The sequence below is a fragment of the Pteropus vampyrus genome, unplaced genomic scaffold (genome assembly GCF_000151845.1).
Source record: "Pteropus vampyrus isolate Shadow unplaced genomic scaffold, Pvam_2.0 Scaffold120, whole genome shotgun sequence".
NCBI classification, from domain to species: Eukaryota; Metazoa; Chordata; class Mammalia; order Chiroptera; family Pteropodidae; genus Pteropus; species Pteropus vampyrus.
In genome coordinates, this window is record NW_011888901.1 from 4886618 (window position 1) to 4909190 (window position 22573).

Here is a 22573-nt window from a genome sequence, read left to right on the forward strand (position 1 = left end):
CCTGGGCCTGCCTAAACTCAGGCTGCCTGACTCTGCAACTCTGACCCAAACTCCTTGATTTTCTCTGTGAGGGCCTTTGCTTTTGGGTGGTGGATGTTTTTGACTGGACTTTGCAGACCATTATCAGAGATGGCTGAGATGCGGCAGGAGGGAGGGCTCTGGGAGCGTCCCCAGGATCCCGTCTTCTCTGTCCCAGGGCAAGGGTGCCTACACCAAAAGGGGTCAGTGCTAGAGCCCACTGCTCCTTGCTTCTTGCCAAGTAGTAGTCATTAATTCCAGGTAACTAAAGGAGAAGGGTGAGGCTTTGGGGCAAATCAGGAATGAATGAGCTTCTGTTCTCTAACCTGACCACATGTGTTGGAGGCAAATAGACACCTCGCTCTCCTCCTGTAAACACACCTTGTGCAGGTAGATGCTTGTCTGCTCACCTCTCTCTCACACGGGAGAGATGCCCTTCTCATGCCCTGGCATCGCTGGCTCTTTGCTGCTCAAAGGACACTGCAGCCTTGAACCAGATCCCTGTGTTCCTTCCAGTGGGATGAAATGAGCCATCAGCGGGGCCCGATCCTTTACCAGAGCCTGGCAAGGCCCCTGGGAAGGCAAGTCACAGTTGAGCAACACCCAGACACAATCTAGCATTCATTTCCAGATGCCTCCGGGCCTCAGTTGTTTTCCTCCTCTCTCCCCACCCCTCTCTTATAGTTACAGATTTTGCAAGATCCGTACAACACGTGTCCATGGATCCATCTCTCCTAGGTCATTTAGATCTATCAGTTCTGTGTTGCTTTTGCTCTCTTTCATGCTGATGGTTCTCAACAGCTATGCATGACAAAGCTGCTAGATTAAGGCAACAAGTTATTAACAGCACTCTCATGGCTGCCCTTGTGGGCAAAAAAGTACCTATGTTTTCCCAGAGTAGGGTAGGATGGAGCTGCACAACCTTCTGGAACAGGTCTGGGAAGCTTTTTTTTTTTTTTTAATGGAGGACAATATCCTTGTTTTTAATAAAAAGAAGATGTGAGGGAACTTAGGGTTCCTATTGACAAAGCTAATTCCTAGAACAATAATCAAAGGGAAGATATTGAGATCTCCCTGAGATGTATTCATATTCAGAAGGTCTTTCATAGCAGTTTTGGACATAATGGACCAGCAGGACTCCTCTCGATGTGTCTGGCTGGGGTGAAGATGGGGATGGATGCCCAGTGATGACTGTGGGACGCTAGACCTAGAGGGAGCATCTGAAATGCCATCACACAGGGTTTATTCTTTTGACTCGTGAAAGACATTTTGCTGCAAATACTGTGCATTTTCAGTGCTGATCAACAACCAGTTAGACTGGGCAGAGCTCAGTAGCAGAGATGTATGAAAAAGGCTTTGCGTTTCACGCATTAAAAGCAGAGGACAGGCCAGGGAGAATGATATACTCAATATCTTCAGAGTTTTTGCAAAAGATTTGCTGAGAAGACCCACGCGTGAGGGCAATTCGTTCCCCACCGCCTACAGCTCCTGCTCACAAACCCATATCACTGGAATCTTCTCTTCTTTAACTGAGCCCTCACCTGGTGGCAGAGATGGCTATGTTTCCATCAATGCCTGTTTCCTTTTCCTCCTGGGCGCCCAGCTAGATTACTTTTTCTAGCCTCCGGTTAGGTGTGGCTCTGCAACAGGGCATGACCGGTGTGAGCTGTGGGGGGAAATGTGTGCTCTGGGCTTGCAGGCCTGCCCGTAAAGCTTCCCATATGAGTCTCCAGATGTTCGCCCTCTCCAGAGCATGGAGCAGACATGAGAAGGGAGGAGCCTGGGTCCCTGAATGACTGTGTGGAGCAACGCCATGGCCTTGGACTTGAATGAGTGAGAAATAAACTGTCCCTGGGTTAAGGCCCTGACATTTGGGGGTTTGACTGTTAGAACAGCTCAGCTGCTAACATTGCTCACCCTAATTAATACAGACTGACTGGCCCTCCTACCCACGCCCTGGCCTTACATTCTGTAGGTGCTGTTGTTTCTTGCTCTTTGGTGTTGCTCGGTGTCGTCTGTGTGAGTTTCAGTCCCTTCACCTTAGTATTTCTGCATCTCCAGCTCCTCTTCTCTCCTGTCTTTGAGGATAAAGTGTCTTTTCCTTTCAAATCTAACCTAATTTGCTGTGCCCTCCATTCTGACCCCACATACCCCCAGCTCCTCTTAAGCCCTGTGAATACTTTCTCTCTCCTGCAGTTTCAATCTTTATCTTTCACTGTCTCCATTCCTCTGGTCTGTGAATATGTTCAAATAGAACATATCATAAAAAAAAGAGATCCCTTTCAGTCTCGTTACTCACGTATCTCTTTCTTGTCAATGTCAGAATTGGCAGAAAAGCCTGCTCCCTCTGCCCTTCCTCACTTACCTCCTCCCCCTCACTCCGCTGTGGCCATCTGACTTCTGCTCCTTTTGCCTCCATTAGTGACCAGTGCAGAGGTCCCCTCCATCGTTACATTTGCTGGTGTCTCCTCAGTTCCCACGCCTTATCCTTTCTGTGCCAACTTGATACCTTTCCCCAGGCCCTCCCTCTCGTCACTTGGCTCTCTAGGTTCTCTGAGATTGTCTCCCTCTCCACCACTGCTGGTCTCCATGCAGGCACGGAAGGAAAGCTGTTCCTGTGATTCCAGCCCTTGTTGTCTTTGCTTAATTAGGACCTCTATTGTGGCCAACCCACCGCCTCCCTGTTCCTCACCTCCCTCCCATCCACCCCATCTCTCTTCCCTGCCATCCTGGCAGTTGGGGCCGGTTGGCTGGGCGGTGAGCGTGCGGGCACGTGGCGTTCCTGGATGCAGCACCCAGAGTGGGAAGAGCGTGGGCTGTGGACTTGGGCAGATCTGGATTCTTGTCCTGGCCCTGCCACCTAAGAGCTGTTGACCTTGGCAATTACTTAATCTTTCCAAGGCTCAGTTTTTACATGTAAAATGGTGATAACACCTACTTTAACAGGGTTGTTGTGAAGATTAAATAAGGGAGGTACACGAAGCCCCCGGGGCACACAGCCAGTGTCCAGTGACCCCCTCCTTTCTCCTTCAGAGCTCCTGGGGGACTGCTGAGGGGAAAGCCTGCCTGGGTAGGTGGGTCTGTGCTGGGCCAGGGCTCAGGGGCCACTGGGACTGCAGGAAGCCACCGCAGGCTTTATCAGTCCTCATGTCAGCTGTGGCTTCCGCTCCAGGGCCTTGATGATCTGGTGAAAAACCTCAAAGTGCTAAACTGTTTTTTTCATCTCCTACTTTCAACAACATTTAGAAACAGTCAAGTCTTCTCAACCTTAAGTCTTACTCCCTGGGAGAAAATGAGGCCACTGGAAACTCATTTCATGTGCTGCAGAGGTGGAGACCAGCAGGAGCCTTGATGAGCAAGATGTGCCTCTCCAGGGATGCTGTCGGCACTCAGAACACTGTCAGGGGTCACGTCGGGGGCATGGTACCTTAGGAAGAGTAGCTGCTCAGAGCCGTATCCAGACCCAGGACATGAGAGGGGGAAATCCTACACTTTAGATCTGCAAGTAAACCAAATTGTACCAGCTAGCCTGAGGTCTGAGAGATGAGTTCTCCACTGGCTCCAGGAGGCCAGTGACAGCCCAGTTGTCTCTCTGCCACCAGTGTGAGAGGGGTTAGGAGGTCAGTGGGCCATGCATTTCCGGTGCCTAATGAAGGCCTTAAACTCTGGAACTAGGCCCATTGAAAAGATAAAAATGACAAATATGAGAAATCACTGAAGTGCCTCCTGAAGAAGAGAGAAGTTTTGCAGGAAGTGTTACACCCATCTGAAGGCCCTCACCTGCGATCCCACGTGCCTGGCCTCCAGCTGAGCAATACTTTCTGCTGCCCACCTGTCAAGGACAGTCTGGTTGTGGGTAACACCTCTTGGGTGTTACTCTGGGTACCACCACTCAGCTGTTGGGGCTCCAGAGAGGCTCCGGCTTCTAGCATGTCATCGGAGTTCACGCTGGTGGGTGTGGGGCTGCTTCACCATCTCAGCCTTGTGTGGGCAGAAGTGCTAGTGAGACCCTCCATGTGCAGATGGGCAAACTGAGGCTCAGGAGGGGCCCGCAGGCAGCTTGCACTGATGGGGGCGGGCCTCTGGTGCCAAATCCTTGGCTCCCCAGTCCCCCCCATCTTTCCAAGGCTGGGCGAGGCTTCATGATGTAATTGTTATTAATCCTGGTGTTACCAGCTGAGAGGACACAGCCCTGCACACCAGAAACACCTCTTGCTCCTCTCAGCTCTGTATTTCTATGAAAAACTTTTTAAAAAATCCCCAAACCTCAACACCCATGGACGGAAAGTTGAGTGGTTATTGGTCAGGCGGTGCTTGCTCCACATCGGGTTTTAGCCTGCCCTCACACAGAGCAAATTCTTTCACATCTAAACCCAACTTCTTTTATACTCTGGATTATGACTGTTGGCTACATTGCAGCCTCATCCCAAACTCGGAACCCGTCACAGGTCATAGACACCGAAGCACCTTGATGGCTGAGGACAAGTGCAAGGAGAGGGAGGCTCACAGGAAAGGAAAGCACACACACAGAGGCTTCAGAAGCTACTGTTTTCAAGGGGGAAAGGCTTCGTGGAGGCAGTAGTAAAGGTGAATCCGCCTGCTGCAACCAAGTGCCCAAGGTTGTCTGCATCTAGTTTAACCACTGGCTTTAAAGAATCTTTAAGTTTGGTGTCACCTGTAGCTAACTAAGTTCGTGTCACTCTGTTGTCAACCACCATTCTGTTAAGGCAAAGAGCCGCAGCTGTGAGGACAGGCCAGTGCTTGTGGGGGAGAAGCCTTTCACTTGTTGTCTTCAGCTGTAGCCTCTGGAACGTTCAACAGCAGCACGGAGGAGAAATTATACCTTAATACTTTTTTTTACATGAGCTCTTCTGAAAAACTTTTTACAAATAGGTATATTAGAGTAGTGGGTGTGGTTAATGTTACATCAGGGACAAGTTAGAACACAGACCTCCGTCATGGTTTTGGGTCTTGCTTTCCATTTTTATGTGAAGACAAAGTGAAGTAAGGGACTCGCGTTAAATTACCTGGAAATGAGTCGGGTCAGGTTTGTGTAGTCATGGGAACTCCTTCCCCCTTTGGATTTCCTGGGGTGCAACCACAGGGCTACATGTGGGATGCGAGGAGTCTGGGAACCCGTAACAGGGGTTCCCTGCGTGAGGGCCTCTTGAGGCCGAGGTGCACTCTGACACTGTCATTCTGTCACTCTGTTATGGGGGGAATTTGGGCCTTGGTCTGTAGCTGAGTACACAGCTGCCAGCAGAGCTTTGTTTGCTTGGAGAAAGGGCAAGAAGGGAGATGGGAGCAAGTGGGAGTGGTGCTCAGCCAATGCACGCCATGCATTTGTTCAGCGAACAGGGGCTGTGCAGTGCCTGTGCACCCTGGGCAGGGCACTGACTGAGGGGCTGCTATGCAAGGGGCGTTGTGCAGGAAGGGGAAGTGTGGGCTGTGCCGATGGCTGTATGAGCCCCCTCTCAGCTTTGGCACCAAGCGAGGTAAACTTGGTAGGGTGCTGGCCTGCTCTGAGCCTGCTTTCCCTGCTCAGAAAAGGAGACTCTGGTGCCTTCCTCCTAAGGCATTTACAAGGACCCATAGTGTTACTGTGAAAGAAGCACTGGGTGTGGTCCCTGGCACAGAGCGATGAGTGTTTGCTCTACTGTTATGATGGCAGCCTGGTCCTCACGCATGAGGAGCCCCTACACTGGGGGATGGTAGATAAGTACAGAGGAGCAGGTAGAGAAAGGAAGGATAGTGTTCTGAGCACTTGACATTGAGCCTGAGCTTGACAAATAAAAATTTATCAAGAGTGGAAGGACATGCCAGGTAGAGAGACCACAAAAGCATGAGTCTGAAAGGCCATGGTGTATTTGGGAACAGCAAGACTTTTGGTGTGGCTGGGTGCCAGGTGACTGACGTTGGTTGAGTCCATGAAGGAGCAAGGCTGGCCCAAAGGCAGTTTGCCACACAAGACAGATTGTGGTTTAAAAGCAGTGGTGAGTGGGGGAGATTTTAAAACATACAGACTAGATGGGCTATAAAATCTGTTAACAGGCATGGTTTCCTTGATTGAGTTTTTAATACCTAGCTGATATGTGCAAAGCCCAGAAAATATCCTTCTTTGAGAACAAGACCTCCTGGGTAGGAGGAGGGGCTTTGTTGTTTTGTGTTTGTGGTGATTGTTGGAGAAACTTTCAAGCATGTAGAAGAATATGTATGTGTCCATTACTCAGCTTCAACAGCTGCCAACTTGGACATGAGTTTCAAGGCGGAGCAGTGTGTTTAGATGTGTGTTTTAGGAAGCTGACTGGTGGCACCCAGGGATCCCCATGCAAGGACCTGGGCTGGAAATGAGGAGAGGTGGCCAGGCTCGCAGCCTTGTTTAATGAGTGATAGTGAGGACCCAAACCAAGGCAGAGGGGAGAGAAGAGAGCAGAGAGTTGGGAGACATTGTGCCGTAGAACCACCAGGATTTGACGGCCAACCCAATAAGAAAGGGACAGGAGAGGCTTCAAGTGATTCCATTACCCATGAGTGCGTGTAGGGGAAGGAAAAGGTTTGGGACGGGGCAGAAGTCCAACCACTGTTCTTGAAGCCCTGCGTAACTTCATTTCGGGACCTTGATCACCATGTTCCAGCCCCCTTGGCTGTCTCCTGGTTCAGTGAGTGCACCAAGCACTTTTATCCCAGGGAGTTTGCCACGCCACTCCCCATCTCTGGGTTCCTTCTGCACTCACATGTCACATCCACACCTCCCTCTTATCCTTTCAGTCTCAGCTCAAATGGCACCTCTATAGGAAGAGTAATTTATTCTTGCTCTATCTCTCTTGTTTATTTCCTTAACTGATCACAACTTGCAAATGCTTACTTGATTACTTTCATGTTTATTTTCTGTTTGCCTGGACAGAATGTAAGTGCCATGCAGGCCCATAGTGAAGACTCAGCAGCCAAATGCATGGGGATGAACGAGTGACTCTGATGGAGACATGGGCAGAGGGGCTGGGGTGAGGGGCTGCAGTGAGCAGGGAGCCATGGAAGGTTTCTGAGCAGTGGAGAGACATGATGAAAGGCATGCAGAGAAGGCCAGAGACCAGAGTCAGCCACAGAAAACCAGATCAGCCTGAGTCTGTATTGTTTAAACCCCTGTGCGTTGTGGGAAGAAGGTATGAAAGAATCAGCTCATTCAGCAATTAATCATGGACACAGAATTTTTTCTGAGAGGCTAACTTAGAGGCTTAGATTTTTAAATACGTGGTTTTAAGTAAAACAAAGTCAATTAACATAGTCTTGTGCCTGTCATTCAACATGTGTATGTGAGAGAGTGTGTGTATTATGAATGTGCTGAGAAATTCACAGGAGCTAAGTAACGTGAGGGGTGTGGGGTTCTGAGGGTTTCTATTTGGGGCCCTCAGTGCTGAGATGCTATGCAATACACTGTGTGCAGATGTCGGTGGTGTCAAAGGTGCCCCATCAATTTCACTAGGTAGGTCAATGGTGTGTACACCCAGAGAAGGCCTACTCTGTGACGGGGAAATGACATACGCTGTCTGATTTGTCTGCTACAGTCATTTTTAGAAATGCTTTCAAGAAGTTCCTCCTCTGTGCAAAAACTTCTCATAGCTCCCAACTCACCAGGACTTCTAACCCAGCTCCTCTCCATAGTCTTGGAGGCCTGCCCCCAGCCCCCAGGTCTCTGTCCCACTGGGGATCCTCAGCAGTTGCCTAGGTGGCCTCTCCTCCCTGTGGCTCTGCCACACCCTTGCTCCTGGGTCAGTTGGCCCAGAATGTCTTCAGTCTCCAACACTTCTGAATCCAAGCCTTCCTCAAGTCTTCACACATGCCCCCCCTCTTCCCCAAGCTGCCCTAATTGCCAAGCCACATAGGCATCTACCTCTACTGAGGGACCATTTGCCTCTAGCCCTTTATTATGCACTGGCTATTATTGTTTCTCTTGTATTCCTCTTACGTTCCCAGCACAAAGCTCTTTGAAGGAAGGATCATTTCTTCCACATCATCTGGGATCTTAGCTCAAGTGTACACCCTCAAAAAAATGCATGGGGTTGATTAGTCAATTGACTGATTGATAAGATTAGTGGGTAATTGATAAAGTGCTTTTAAAAAAAGCCATCTGATTTCAGAGGTGGCTACAACAGAAAAGTTCCTTAGAAAGGCCTGGGGACCATAGCATTTAGTACAAACCCGCTGGGTTTAGGGCAACTTTGGTGTGATTTTGACCATCTTCGAGTTTCTCAGCTTTCACTGTGAAACCCGGAGAGTCTCCCCAGCCCTTTGTCCCTTAGAACTAAAGCTAAAGACATACCAGTCTTGGTTGGGAGTCATGATTCTTATCAGGCTTTTTGTAATTCGAGGGTAGAGACCTCCCAAGCTCCTTCCCACCACCTTTGCATGAATGCATTCTGTGTACATGTGTCTACGACACTTGTGTGGACATACGCCCACGCCGTGCTGCTGTTTCCTTCAAGGCTGAGCAGTTCCATCCACTTCTCGTTCTGTCAGGTGGGTAATCCTGGCAGCTGCCAGACTTGTTGCTATTTGCAACTCTACCAGTTGGTTAGCTCCAGGTGGATTGCCCAGACCGGGCCACCCTGTTATTGCTGGCTTCAGGCCATTGGTATCTTTCAGCTACTGTCATTCCCCAGATGTTAAGTCTGCCTGAAATCCCAGGGAAGGAAGGGACGAAAAGAGGTCATCTGGTTCTCCCTCCTGCCTCAGGCAAGACCACACCTATGTGGAGATAGACAGCCAAAGATCAGGCCTGTTGGTAAAACCCACAGAGAGATTTCCTTCAGGTGACTTGATCCAGTATTTAACAAACCCTTCCATCAAGAAGCTCCTGATGTTTCTTGCTTCCAGTCCTGCTATTGCTAGTCCTCACAGACATTTCGGATGCCCATCTCTTGAGCATCTACTGGTGTGCTTGAAATCCCATGGCTGCCATTCCCACTGCAGGGCAGAGAGAGCTAGCCACTCATAGTGTCAATGGGGTATTGGCAGTTTTGCCATCAATCTGTGAGCTATCTGACACTCTGGCGACAGCCCGCCCCCATAGTGCCCTGTCCTTACTGGTGGGTGGTGGGTCTAGTCCAGAATTCTAATCAAGTGTCAGCAGGAAAGAAACGAAGGGAGACCGGGAGTACCGAATCAGTCGTAACTTGCATTTATCCATTCACTCATTCAGGAAATTCTTGTTGAACCCAGATTACATGCTCTGAAGTGCACAGGGGAGAAATTAGAAGCAGAGGGCCCCAGGTTCCTTTGGTTGGCTGAGAGCGGTGCCAGCATGAGGTTGTAGGACACCAGGAGGGCCTGGGAAGTCTGTGCTTAGCCTCACTTGCATGCTCTTGGCTCTCTGGAATGGTTCCATAGACTGTTAGGAACAGCTGCTGTTCTTTCTCACCATGTGCTGCTCACACAGTGGCATCTAGGGCCAACTCACACCCACCACAGCCTGACATGCAGCAGGTACTCAGCAAAACCTTGTGCATGGTTCTTAGAGCTGGCCACACCCATCCCTACCCTGCCCCTGAGTGGCCCACCACGGTCACTCACTGCTCTGGCCACTGTACCCACACTGTCACCTCTGTTATGGGCTGAGCAGTGGACTACCAAAATTCAAATATTGAAATCCTAATCCCAGCACCTCAGAATGTGACTGTGTTTGGAGGTAGGGTCTTTAAAGAGATAATTAAGGTAATATGAGGTCATATGGGTGGGCCTTAATCTAATATGACTGACCTTGTAAAAAGAGGAGATTAGAACACAGACACACACACAGAAGGAAGGCCATGGAAAACTCAAGAGGGAGCAACCCACAACCAAAGGCCTCAGAAGGAGCCAATGCTGCTGACCCCTTTATCACAGATTTCTAGCCTCCGGAACTGTGGGACAATACGTTTCTGTTGTGGAAGGCACCCCGTCGGTGGTACTTTGTTATGGCGGCCTGAACAAATGAATACACCTCTGGGCTGTTATTCGTATCTTGCAGGTGATGCCTGTGGCTCCACCAGTTCCACATGAGGAACACTAGGCCTGTTCTTGAACCTCCCTGAACCTCTGTTTCCTCATCTGCAAAACAGGAATAATGATAGATTTGTGGTAAGGATTCAATGAGATATGACACAATGAATGTTTGTCCCCATGCATGCCTCAGCCTGATTTGACCTAGGAACCCATGGGCCTGAGGCAGAGACTGGCTCTGCGTTCTACACATGGTTGGCAGTATGTTGATATGTAAAAAAAGTCCCCCAAACAAAAATGTGTGCATTCTGGTGGGCAGATTCCTCCGACTTGGGTACTTGAATGAACCCCCTTTACGCTGGCTATTCCCAGAGGTGTGGATGATGCCTACAGTTAGGCGTGCGTTTCAGAGCTGCTGCTTTGTGGATGGGGAGTTGAAATGCAAGCCTGTGAGTAACCTGACCAAAGAAACACAGAGGCTGACTGTTGGCCCTGGGACCTGTGATTTTTTTTTTAATTTATTTTTTTAAATTATAGTCGACATACAATATTATATTAGTTTCAGGTGTACAACATAGTGATTAGACATTTATGTTCCTTAGACCTGTAACTCTTTATGTCAAAGTTCTTCTACATCTGACCCGTTTGGGGAGGAGGAGGGCACGTCTCCCAGGCACTGACTGCCTGGCCTGAACCTGTTGAAGGGTGCAAGGGAGCCAGAGCCTGGAGAGCAACCCATGCTCAGGCTAGGGGCAGGGCCAGATGAGCTTGGGGGTCGTGGGCCTGAGCCATGAGTGCAGAGAGTGTCAACCAAGTAGACTGTCCATTTTCAGCTAGTGTCCTGCTCAGCTCAGCTTGGCTGTGGAAGGAGCCTGTTGACTGCCTGTAAATACTGAGGAGCACGTGCAGACACCTTCCTGCACAACTCCTTGTATCTGCAAGTTGTCTTCCAGACTGAGTGGCCTTTGAGCCTTCTTGATTTTTCTCCACCCCTTGAACAATGACCTCTTGGAGGCCATTGGCGTCCTAAATGTCGCCCTGTGAGAAGCTGGGTCTGGGAGGGGCTCCTGGGGTGTGGCAGGCAGGGGATGATCATTCTGGAACCCTTTTTTGTGTTGGTCCAGGGACCTGCTCTGCACCCCTCAATTATGTTTTAATATCTATCTATACTCTTTCATACCACAATTACTAAAACATTGTTAATTAGGTTACACACACACATACACACACACCCAACTTAACAATGATAGAAAACGCCAAATTCCAGTTGACAAGAAGCCAGCAGCCCAGCCTTTCCTCTGGCTAAACAGAGGGACCCATTATGCTAGAATATTATTTTCTCATGGTTTGGAACCATTACATCAGCCTTGATGTAATAACATTGTTTAACTTCAGAGGTGTATTTATTTTGGTTGGGAGTTCAGATAGTTTAGCCGTTAGCCCGAGATTGAGCAAAACCCAGACAAAGCCACTCAAGTTTGAAGCGAACCATTTTGCCAATTCTCTTCTCCCCCACAAACATCACACTCCAAATGTATTTTCATCTCACGGCAAAGGTGCTAACCTTGGTACCAGTGGATTGGGGAAGTAATTTCATTTTTTCCTAAGGTAATTGGCCAGTGCAATATTGACCAGCAGGGTACTGAGTGGGTAAACATGCCCCAAACCAGTAAGGATCTGGGAATTCTACCAGCAGCCTGTCTGAAGACAGACAGGGATCCGTCCATGCTCTCTACAAGCCCAGCTCTTCTGAAATAAGTTGGCCTGGGTGAAGTGTCTCTTGATTGCTGCCAGGCTTCCCACCATGGAAGGGGTGGTGGCGGGAGGCAGGGGGGAAGCATGTTCCACATGTCACTCTTGTTAATGTCTGAGTTGAGGGGTCAGGGCTCCAGATAAGAGCTCTCAGTGTCCCAGACGGCTTCTTGGAGGCTTCTAATGTTTTCTCCTGAGCCCAGTCCTTCGGGATGCACACAGGTGAAGAGGGTTATGACATTGGGGCAGCAATCTCTTCTCTCTTGGAATGCAACCAGATGGTTTAGTGGGCAAGAGCATCACACCTCCTTCTGGGCCAGCGGGTCTTAGCCCAGGCCCTACTTTAGAATCAACTTAAAGCCTCCGAGAGCCCAGCGTCCCCTCCTAATGACTTCAGGGTCTTTGGTGTGGGCCTCACTGGAACTCCTAATGTACAGCCAGATTAAGAACCACAGGTCTGTCCACCTGATGGGTTTAAGCCTGGCTGTCGACTTCAGTGTCACCACGTTCCACTCAGCAGGATGAAGGAATGAGAGCAGCACCTTCCTAAAGTAACTTTTGGTTGTGTTCAATTGCATTAGATGAAACTCCAAATAAACTTAGATCGGGAATCCACAACCTGAGAATACTATTTGTCCAACTTGTCTGTCATGACACAAGATTCCCACCAGAGCAGAAGCAACTGCTCCAGCTAGGGAGTAGTGACCACCCACCCAGTCTGGGAGTCAGGAGAAAAGGAGAGGTTCTAGTGGCTGGTGGCTTTCACCTGTTTGGACCTTAAACTCAATGTAACAAAGCCATTCAACACTGCAATCTAGAACACACATGTATACAAATACATAAACATAGATGTCACTGAAATAAGTGTCATCTTTTTATATGTGATTTCCTGTTATTTTCTCTTCTGTTCTTTTTTATTGCATTAAAAAATGAAGGTCCTCACCCACCAAATTGGGACTCATGACCCACTCATGTTTGATAACCTGAAGTTTGAAAAATCCTGCTAAAAGCAGTGGGCAAAATGAATTCCCAGGCCAAGGGACCAACTCCCTTCTCCACCTACTGCCACATGTGAAGGTCATGATACTTTTCTCTCTACTCTTGACTGTGATTGAGAATTTCTATAAGTAACTTAAGACAAAAATAAAACCCTGTCCCCATTATCTTAGCATAGCCCGCTTCTTCCTTTAGGGAGAGAGAAACAAGGCAGGCACCAGAAAGAGAGTGTAGATAGAGGCTCAAGGAAATCCAGTTGATTATGGGGTGTAGACTCTCTAACATTTGGTCATCCACCCAATTCAGGGGTACCTGATTTAAAGCCAAAAAGAGACAAGAGGGATCAAAGTTCCTTACCCCCAGACAATGAGCAGCCCCAAAAGAACTGGGATAGAGCAGATGACTATGCCCAGCATTGGACTTGTGCCGAGTGAGGACTCAGTCCAGCTTTGCTGGCCCTGAAATGACTCCTATGACCACAGGAAGAGGATTGACATCTGAGATTCTCTGATGAAGGTCTGACCCATTAGACGCAAGTCTGAACTCTTGCCTGTTTGGTGCCATCCTCTCTGGGAATCTTGTCAAGCAGGGGTGAAGCCCACTCATTATCTGGAATGACCCTGACCCTTGGACTGGAAGGTCAGGGGAGCCCTTCAGTGACCTCCTGTCCCCTCTAGCTCCACTTCATCCCTCTGCTTTCCTCCATAGCGATGTGACACCATTGGGAAGAGTTTCCCGACTGGTCCACTTTCAACTATTTCTCCCCTCAACTCTACCAAAATGTCCCTTGGATTTATGGCTGACAACCTTCTGTTGCCAAACGCAGGGTGAATTCTCTGCTTTCACTATGCTCAAGCATTCATAGCACTTGGCACTTGGCCCTTGCTCCCTGTCCATCTACCTCATTGGCCTGGTTTTTCTCTTCCTTTGCTGGTGCTCCTTTCCAGCCTCCTTTGCTGGGTCTCCCACTTGTTAAGGCTGAAGTGCCCCAAGGCTCGTCCTTGGCACTCTTCTCTCCACTGACACCCTTTCACTGGATGAACTCATCTCGCCCTGGCTTTCAATGCCATCTATATGCTGACGGCACCCAAATATGTTTGACTCGTGCCCTGAACCTTAAAATTACTCCAAGTACCTATTTAGCAGCCCCTTCTGGTGCTTAATAGTACCCTCCAAATCAATACATTAAAGCAAAACTTTTACTGCCCCCTGCTCCCTTCCCCATCTCTCCCATCTCCATGGGTGGCACCATGTCTTCTTGGTTGCTTACCCCTGAACCTGGGAATAGTTCTCTTAATTCTGTCTTTCCTCATACTTACTGCACATCCAGTCCATCAGCAAGTCCTGTCAGCATAGCCCCAAACGGAGGCCACATCCAGCCTCTTCTTACCACCTCTGCTGCTTTCTTGAAACACTACCCTACCACCATCATCTCTCTCCTGGATTATTGCAATAGCACCTAACTCATCTCTCTGCTGTCCTTCTTCCCCGTCCACATTTCATCTCTACTCACAGCCAGAGTGATCTCATTGGGTAAATCCGATCACAGTAATGTGTGATAAAACCTTCTAAAACTATCCCATTTCACTTAGAACAAAACCCAGGCTCCTTGCCACACCCTTTGGCCTGCCCAATATTTATTCTGTATTTCTTACTTCCTGATTGAACCTTGTTTTATTTTGAGCACTGTAGTATTCAGCTAAGTGTCTATATTTCCCAGCCTCCTTTACATCAAGGAGTAGCCAGTGAAATAAAAGTAGAGATGTTGAGTAGGGCTTTTAGGGTTACCCTTTCAAGAAAGTGAGCTCAGCTAAGAGGATGCAAGGTTTTGTTCTTCCACCTTCTTTCTTCTCACTGCTTGAAACAGGTTCGATGGATGGCGCTCCAGCAGCCATCTTGTGATTATGAGGCAAACTTGATAATGGAAACTTAATATTAAGAAGAATAGAAGGGGCATGAGTTTCTGATGACCATGTGGTCATCATACCAGGCTTGGAATTCCTAATTCTGAGCTTGTCCTAGATAAGAAATATCTTGCGTTAGGTACTGAGGCCAAATCCAATCCTAAGGAGTAGAACTTGCAAAGCTCAGTGTAATCAGGCCTTGACCTCTTCTACCTTCTTCAACCATTTTCTTCTTGCTTTACTATGTTCCAGTCCCATTGGCTTTCTTTCTGTTCCTTAAACTTTCTAAGCTTAGTTCCACCTCGGAGCCCTTCCCCCAGATCTCTGTGACTGCCTTCATCTTATCTTTCGATCGTTTCCTTGGAGAGGACTTTCCTGACTTTTGTAGCCTCCAATTAGTCTGCTTTCCATGAACATCCTTTAAAAAAATTCATGGCACTTTTCACTCTTTGAAATTACTTACTTTTAAAGACATGTTTATTTTCTATTTCTCCCTTAGGTTGTAAGTTCTACGAGAACAGAGATTTTGACTGTCTTGTTCACTGCCATATCTTCTGGGCCTGGACTATAATAGGTACTTAGAAAGGATTTGTTAAATGAATGAGTGGAATAAAATGGATTTTCAGAATTTTTGAAGGAAATTTATCTTAGGTGTTGCCATACATCACAGAATCCTTTCTCACCATTTTCGTAAATAGTTCAGCAAACACCTGTGGCTAATCCATGGCTGCTGGGCTTAGTGACAATTACAGAGAAATGAAGATAGCATAGCTCCTGTCCTCCAAAAGTTCAGTCTAGTGGGTAGGACAGATCAGTTAGCTTATGTAGACAAGAAAGTGTTGAAATGCTGCGGTGGGCTCTGGGCAGGCTACCGGGATAGCACAGAGGACACACAATAGGTTCTCTGGTTTTAATGGAAGCAGGAGCCAGTTAAGAGAAGTTTTGCGGAGGTAGTGGTGCTCCAGGCAAGTGTGGAGTATTTTCCTGGCAGACAAGGTTGAAGGGAAGGGCGCTGCAGGTTGGGCTAATAGCATAAGTAAAGATACGAAGGGGTGAGGCATACAGTGTGTGACCAGCCATCCCGGTTTGTCTGGGACTGTCCCAGTTTTACCATGGAAACTTCCACATCCTGGGAAACCCCTTTGTCCTGGGGAAGCCGGGACGATTGTTATCGTAGATGTGCATGGCCTGTCGGGGTCACTAAAAGTGGTTCTCAGTGGCTAGAGGAGAGAGAGAATGAGTGGCTGGGGCTGAGGCAGGGGACTTTATTGAAAGCTGGAGAGGTGGCAGGGATGAGAAGGCTTGAGGTATCGTGAGGAATTCGAAATTTTTCCTTGACAGTGGAAAAGCATTAACAAAGTTTGGAGGATAGGAGAGAGGTTGTAGAAAATAGTTAACTCTCTACTAATTGAAGAATGATTCTTCCTACTGGAACGTGCAAGGAGCCATGGCAGACTGGGAATTGGCTCCTGCCTGAGGGGTCAGGCCACATGCTGACCCCTGCCTCCTGAGTAGTCAGTCCAGACGTGTGTTGTCAACACAGCACCCCTAACCTCACCGCCTTTCTCATTACTGATGCTCATGGGCAATTCTGGGAGAGTCATCCTGGCTTCTCAGCTGCTCCTTTGGAACCTCTGATGGAGAAGCGGCTGCCTCCTTCTTCCTGTACAGTCTCATTTTGCAGATCACACTTTCCTGATGTTTCCAGGGAAAGTCATTCCAAGGGAATTGGAGGAACGTTTTCTTTCTGTGGCTGAGATGCAGGAAAAGCAAGTGTGCCTGGGCAAGTCTGTAGCTTTCTAGTCCAATGGGTCCGGTAGGTGGGGGCAGTGGTCCTACTGTCAGTGCAAAGGACCTGTCTCTAATATTTGACATGACCAGGGAGAAATACGTTCCCAATGCCAGATACTTGCCATTCTAGATTATTCCTTCTTCTCTTCCTCATCCAATCACAAGCTCCTATGAATCCTGCCTTCTAAGTCTCTTCTGAAGTCAGCAGTAAATTTTTTTTTAGGGTAGAAAAGAGTCTTAATGTTCTTTTCCTTGCTCTTAATCTTATTGGCAAAAGCATCCTGAGACAGGTCACTGTGTTTCCGTATTTTGGTGCCTTTGTCATATATCTACACACACGATCACCACCACCACCGTACATTCCAATGCACACACATCTTAACATACATATACACATACCCCAACACAAACATCCTCAACACACATACCCCAAAACACGCTACACATAACACATTTGCCTCAATGTACACGTACCCCAGCACATGCACCAACACAAACACTAATACACACACCCAACACACACATAAATCCATACCTAACACACACATATCTCAAAACACGCGCGCGCGCGCACACACACACACACACACACACACACATCTAGTCCTTTGAATTCAGTTCCTACATTGACCTTCTCAGGTCTACCGCCATCCAATGTGCCCCAACTTGTGGGCTGGGTTTTAGTTTGGGTCTCCATTTCTACTTCTCAGTCTAAGATACCCCAGGCATCCTTTCTCCCAGGTAATGAGGCCTGTCTCTGCACTTGGGCCAGAGAGCTGGTCTGAAGACTTCCCCATACAGTCTGCTCTCCTTTACTTCTAGATGTCAGCCAACGCTGGCTCCCACTCTTGGAGGCTGCCCCGCTGGAGATCCACCCCACCCCCTTGCAGCTCTGGGGCCCTTTGGCCTGGATCAGGAAGAGGGAAGATGGTGCCCTTTGCATCCTCCCATCTTCCTTCCCCCTGGGCGCTTTGCTCCTGCAGAGACGCAGAGACCACCCACCTCCTGGCCCAGGCTGCCAACTGCAGTGCCCTCTCCAAGCCTCTTTCTGGGACCATCCTGTTGCACTGGGCATCCTTAGTAACCCTGCTCCTGTAGCTCCTCTGACTGTGTGACACCACTCTGTCCTGGCTTTTCATCTACCTCCCTGATTGCTCCTTTTCTGTTTCTTCTTTTTCCTCCTGCTCCCCAACTAGGTGGTCACCCCATCTCAGCAGTAAGTCTCCTTGATCAGTTAATATTAGATTTCGCTGCATATATCAGAATTCCTGAAATGATGGTGGCTTAAACTCCCTAGGTTTTCTTCTCTCATGTGAGGGTAGAGTGGAGAAAGCAGCTCAGGGCTTCTGTGGGCTGGGATGGCCCTGAGAAGTCACCGTGACCCTGCTCTGGTCTCTCTGCTCTGAAGGCGTGCAAAGTCTGCTGTCTGGAAGGCCCTTACTAGACACCCCTTCCTGACCCTGACCGACTCTGCCCTACCTCCTTCAGGGTCATTCCAACCTTCCCTGCCCACCCCAGCAAGCTCTCCTCCAAGTTCCCCTCTTCCCTCTATTCTCTGCAAATCCCACAGTGGCCGAGCGCTTGCTGTCTGGGGGCCTGGCCCTACCTGCTAACTGAGCTGAAGGCAGGATAATGCCATAGCCCTGTCATTGCCTGCTACAGTGCTGTTTCTACTAGGTCCTCTATACAAATGCATTGTACAATGAATAAAAGAATACTCTTTGAACAATAGATGGAAACATCAGGAAGGGTTGCAGGTGATGCTGAGAGGCCCTGAACCCAGAATATGCCCTTGTGACTGGAGAGGGTTAGTTATTCCAGTATATGTAAGATAAGTGAGCATGTCAGTGTGTTCATACTTAAGAGAGAGTTCTTGTTTAGCTGAGTTCAGGTAAATAACCGTTTGTTCACAGATACACACAATGTCATAAACAGATTTTGTAATGATGCATATCCTTAGCCTCTTCTGACTAGTGAATGTCAGTTAATGAGTGTTTTAGTATCTGTGTCCCTGATGAAAGCCAACGTATTAACAGCTTTTTCTTTTTCTTTTTAATTAAGTTCCTTGATCTGTGCTCTTCTTTCTGAATAGGTAGGAAGTTGTGGGGTATGAAAAGGATTAGACACTCTAAAGGAGATAAAGGTCAAATAAAAGTTGAATGTTTTGTATTTCTTCATCCTAAAGATGGTTATTCCTGATATATCTATCTTTATATCTTTCTTTATCTTTTTCTTTTTTTGAGAAAGGTAGAGAAGGGCAAATCCTTAAATCCCTGGCTTGAGACTAGCTTGCCTGAAAAAAGCTGGGCAGACAGGCCCCACTGTCAGGGAGAGCCCCCAGCTCCTTCCATTCAGACAGTGAGCTGTTCTGGAGAGGTATGATGAGCGATGACGACTGGCAATAGTGGCTTCTTGGCTAGTATTGGAAAAGTGAGCTCCAGTCCCTGAGCCCAATTCTGCCAAACAGGCCGTGAGTGCCCACTGATGTGAAAGACTTCTCTTCACCTCACACTCTGCAGGGGCCATGTGACCAGGAACTGCACCCAAGTTCTCAATTCTTTTAGCAAATGAGTCCTAAGGCTTATTTTTATGGTTTGCTTTGTCACTTCGGACATTTTCATTATCCTCAAATCGACACTTAGGTATGGGTTATACAAAAAACTATTGTGAGAACAAATGCTCTGAGCTTCTCCAGAAAGCCTCCTGCACGGTCTGCGTGTCTATATCCACAATATCACCGTGTTTCTTCCTGCCTTCCCCATTGGGCCCATGTTCCTTGATGGTGGCAGGGAGCCAGCAGTTGTGGTGATGGTGGTGGGGGGGGGAGGGCTGCCTGGCCCTGCAGCCGGTATGCAGGGCGTTGGCTACAGCACTGACGTGCATTACTGTATTCAAAACTGACAGGCGCAGTCACATCCTTGGCTGAGATTGAAGGTTGAGGTCACCAGTACAAGAACTGAGCCCAGTGCTAAATGAGGCTTTGAAGCAACAGGAACATGTCCTTGGCCCTCAGTAGGGGATGAGGGCTCCCCCCACCAAAGCACAAGGTGATCTGGAAGAACTCAATTTACACCCTTGGCTCCCGTGGGCTGGGGGATCAGCAGAGGGCGGGATAATCTCAGCTTCTCGAGCAGATGGTTTCTGACTACCGCTTGACCCAGTTCCCTCCCAGCAGATGACCGGCAGCGGGGCTGACAGCTCCTCCATCAGGGGAGCAAAATGTGGACCCTCCTCTCAACCTCCTCTTCCCTCCTCCTACCAGCATGGACGCAGTGGCTTTTGCCTCTCCCCAACGCCAGATCAATGGGGCAGGATGCTCCCAAAGGCGAGGAGCCCTTCTCCCTTCTGCAGCCCTGTCTAGCCCAGGTGGGACTCATAGTAGGAAGTGTTGTAACTAGGCAAGCAAAGAATGCCACTTGAGGGCTTGTGCTGGGGAGTGGGAGGAGGGGAGGTAAATCTTTCACTGGTTTAATGACTTCTCTTATTCATTCAATCAACACGCTACCTATTCTGTTCAATAGCTCCCCAGATCATCTGCCAGTTCTGGTGGGGCCCATGAGGCCTGGTCGCTGTCCTCCAGGAGCCTGAGGCCCCACATAGGAGACAGGCAGGTGAGGAGATAACAGCCAGGCCCTGGGCTGAGGGGCCTAATCTGGCAAATAACTATTCAGGGCACAAGAAGGCTATGGCAGGTTTCACCATGGAGGAGAGATTGGGCTGAGTCTTGAAGACTGAGAATTTGTCAAGTGGCTGATGGCTAGCTAGGGTGATGGAAAGGCAAAGGACCAGAGCGTGTGTGCCTGGTGGAAGAGGCAAGCAAAACCACAGAGGTGGGTCCAGCCTGGCTCAGGGCCATTGGGCAGGTGCTGGCCTGGACAGAAGCACCTACTTCCTGCCCAGGGATCACAGGCTCTGGGGACAGGGCAAGGGGTGGAAACCCAAGAGCACAGAGTGCTATGTGTTTGGGAGTAGCAGAGAACTGGGCTCTAGAGAAAGCATTAAGGAGGCAGAAGGGCTGCCATCCCCGGTACCCTCCTGAGCCCTTGCTTCATTCAGCCTTTGGGTTGGTAAACCCAGACCAGCCCCTTTTTGTCCCTGTGGGATCGGTAGGGCATCTTGGGGTCGCTTGGGCACCTTGGGGTCGGTTCCTCCGATTGGGAGGGAGGGGGCGCTCGGTCTCCAGATTTGCGGGCCTCGGTTGGGGCTGTGGTTCCGGCTGAGCTCCACAGCAGCGAGGCTGGCCTGAGAAGCTAGCAGTGGGGGTTGGGAGGTGGGGACTTAGGGAGGCTACGCTCCACCTCGGTTTTCCTAGGATCCCCAATATCATAGGAAAGCCTGGATGGCCTCCCACTCCGCTACCGCCTCAAAGTCCCACCTGTTACGGGGAGCGGCTAAGGTGGGTGGGTGGGTGGAGGGGTCCTGACGAGGGAGGGGAGCGGGCAGGGCCCTGTTCCCGGCCAGGCTGCGGCGCCCTGTGAGCATTGTTGTGTTGCTCCACACCCAGGTGGGGGCGTAAGGAGGGACAGAAGGAATGTATTGCACCTGGGGGTCTGGACGGGGCTGGAAGTTCGGTTTCCATTGACAGAGCCTCTTGTCTGGCGGCGCAAGAACGGCACCCTTGGAATTAGAGTTGAATGGGTTCTTCGAGGAGCTTGGCCCCATTTCCTCCTTTGGGGCTCCCAAACAGCTTGTGGGATACAGTGTTATTGTTCCCTCTTTACAGCCGAGGAGGTAGAGACTAGAGGGTGAAGGCTGTACCCAAGGTCAATCCTACAAAGCCGGCAGTGGGTGAGCCTCGATTGGAGCCCGGGTTTGTCTGAGGCCAAGGTTTGCCATTTGGGGGTTGGGTGGTGGTGGTGCTGGATCCCCACACAATCGAGGAGTTCCTCGGGTCTCAGAGCCGACGAAGGCAGCGGCGAGCCAGGTTTCCAGAAGCCGCCGCTTCCCCCGCCCCTCCAGCCTGCAGGGCCCCCACCTCGCTCAGTGCGCCGGCGGCCCGGGGCGCTTGGCTAGGGCACTGCACTGCAGCCCGGGAGCGACATCCACTGGCGGAGCCAGCCGGCGGCCGGGATCCCGCATTGCCGCCCCCGCCTCTCCAGGCCCGCGGAGGAGCACCCGGGGAGGGCTGGGGGCGGCCGTGGCGGCGAGAGTTGCCTCTCCTTGTACCGGAGGGCGGTGGCAGGAACGAGGGCAGGGCCTGCGCGGCCGCGGGGAAGAAACAAGCGCCAGGATCCCGGGCCCCGAGCCCGTCGGTGCCGCCCGCCGCTCAGCTGGGCGAGGGTCGAGAGTGCCCACGTGGTGGGAAAGTTTCGAGACGGCAAAAGTGGCTGGGCATCGCGGGGGTGGGGAAGAGGGGAGAGGGCTGGCTTGCCCCTCCTTCTCGCTCAGGCAGAAAGGAAAAAGCGGAGGGAAGCGGGGGTGGCGGGCGGTGGGGAGCGGGCAGCACCGACCTGAACAGATTCCGCCTACCCCCTCAACCCCCACCCCCACCCCCCACCCCCGCGCCGGGAAGCCGGAGCGGGGAGGCACGGACAGCCTCCTCCCGCAAGGCTAGGGCAAGACAGCCCCCCCCCCTCCGCCAACCCTATCTCAACGCGCGCGCACATACGGAGATTGTGCGGCTTTTTTCCCCCCTTGGGAAAAAACCGAGGAGAGTAAAAGAAGAGAGGGCAAAGAGAAGAACTCCTTCTCGGCGGTGTCTGCACTCTGTGTTGCGGCGGGGCGCGGGGACACGGCCGCCACCCGCCCGCTCTCTCCCGGCCCTGCGGCGTGTGTCACTGGGAGAGCGAGCTAGAGCACCCGCATCCGAGGACGTTGCGAGACTTTTCAGCGCTCGAGCCCACATCGCCGCTGCCGCGGCAGGCAGAAGATCCAGGGGCGAGAAGGGCCTTGCCTCCCCCTCGCCTTCCTCGCACGGCACCCCGCGCCCTGCCGGTCCGTGCAGGCAGGCGGAGGGAGGGAGGGAGCAGCGAGGAGGCGGGCGGAGCAGAGGCCCGGGCGAAGCGCACAGCGGCCGGCCCGCCCGCCGGTGGATGCGGCGCCCCGGGAGCCTGGAAACAACTTTGCCGTGTGACGCGCCGGGAAGACCGCAGGGCCCGCGGCCGGGGGCTCCGCGCTGCCTCTGAGCCAGTCCGCAC

The 22573-nt window shown here is 50.4% G+C and overlaps 1 protein-coding gene across 1 annotated transcript in view; it reads left to right on the forward strand.

Moving 5' to 3' along the window:
* Positions 1-481: 481 nt before the first annotated feature.
* INHBB (inhibin beta B subunit) overlaps positions 482-22573 on the forward strand; it is a 28402-nt gene continuing 6310 nt past the window's right edge. Inside the window, exon 1 of the mRNA XM_011366110.2 lies at positions 482-503. The gene's annotated coding sequence lies outside the window, so the exon portion shown is untranslated. The remainder of the gene's footprint in view (positions 504-22573) is intronic.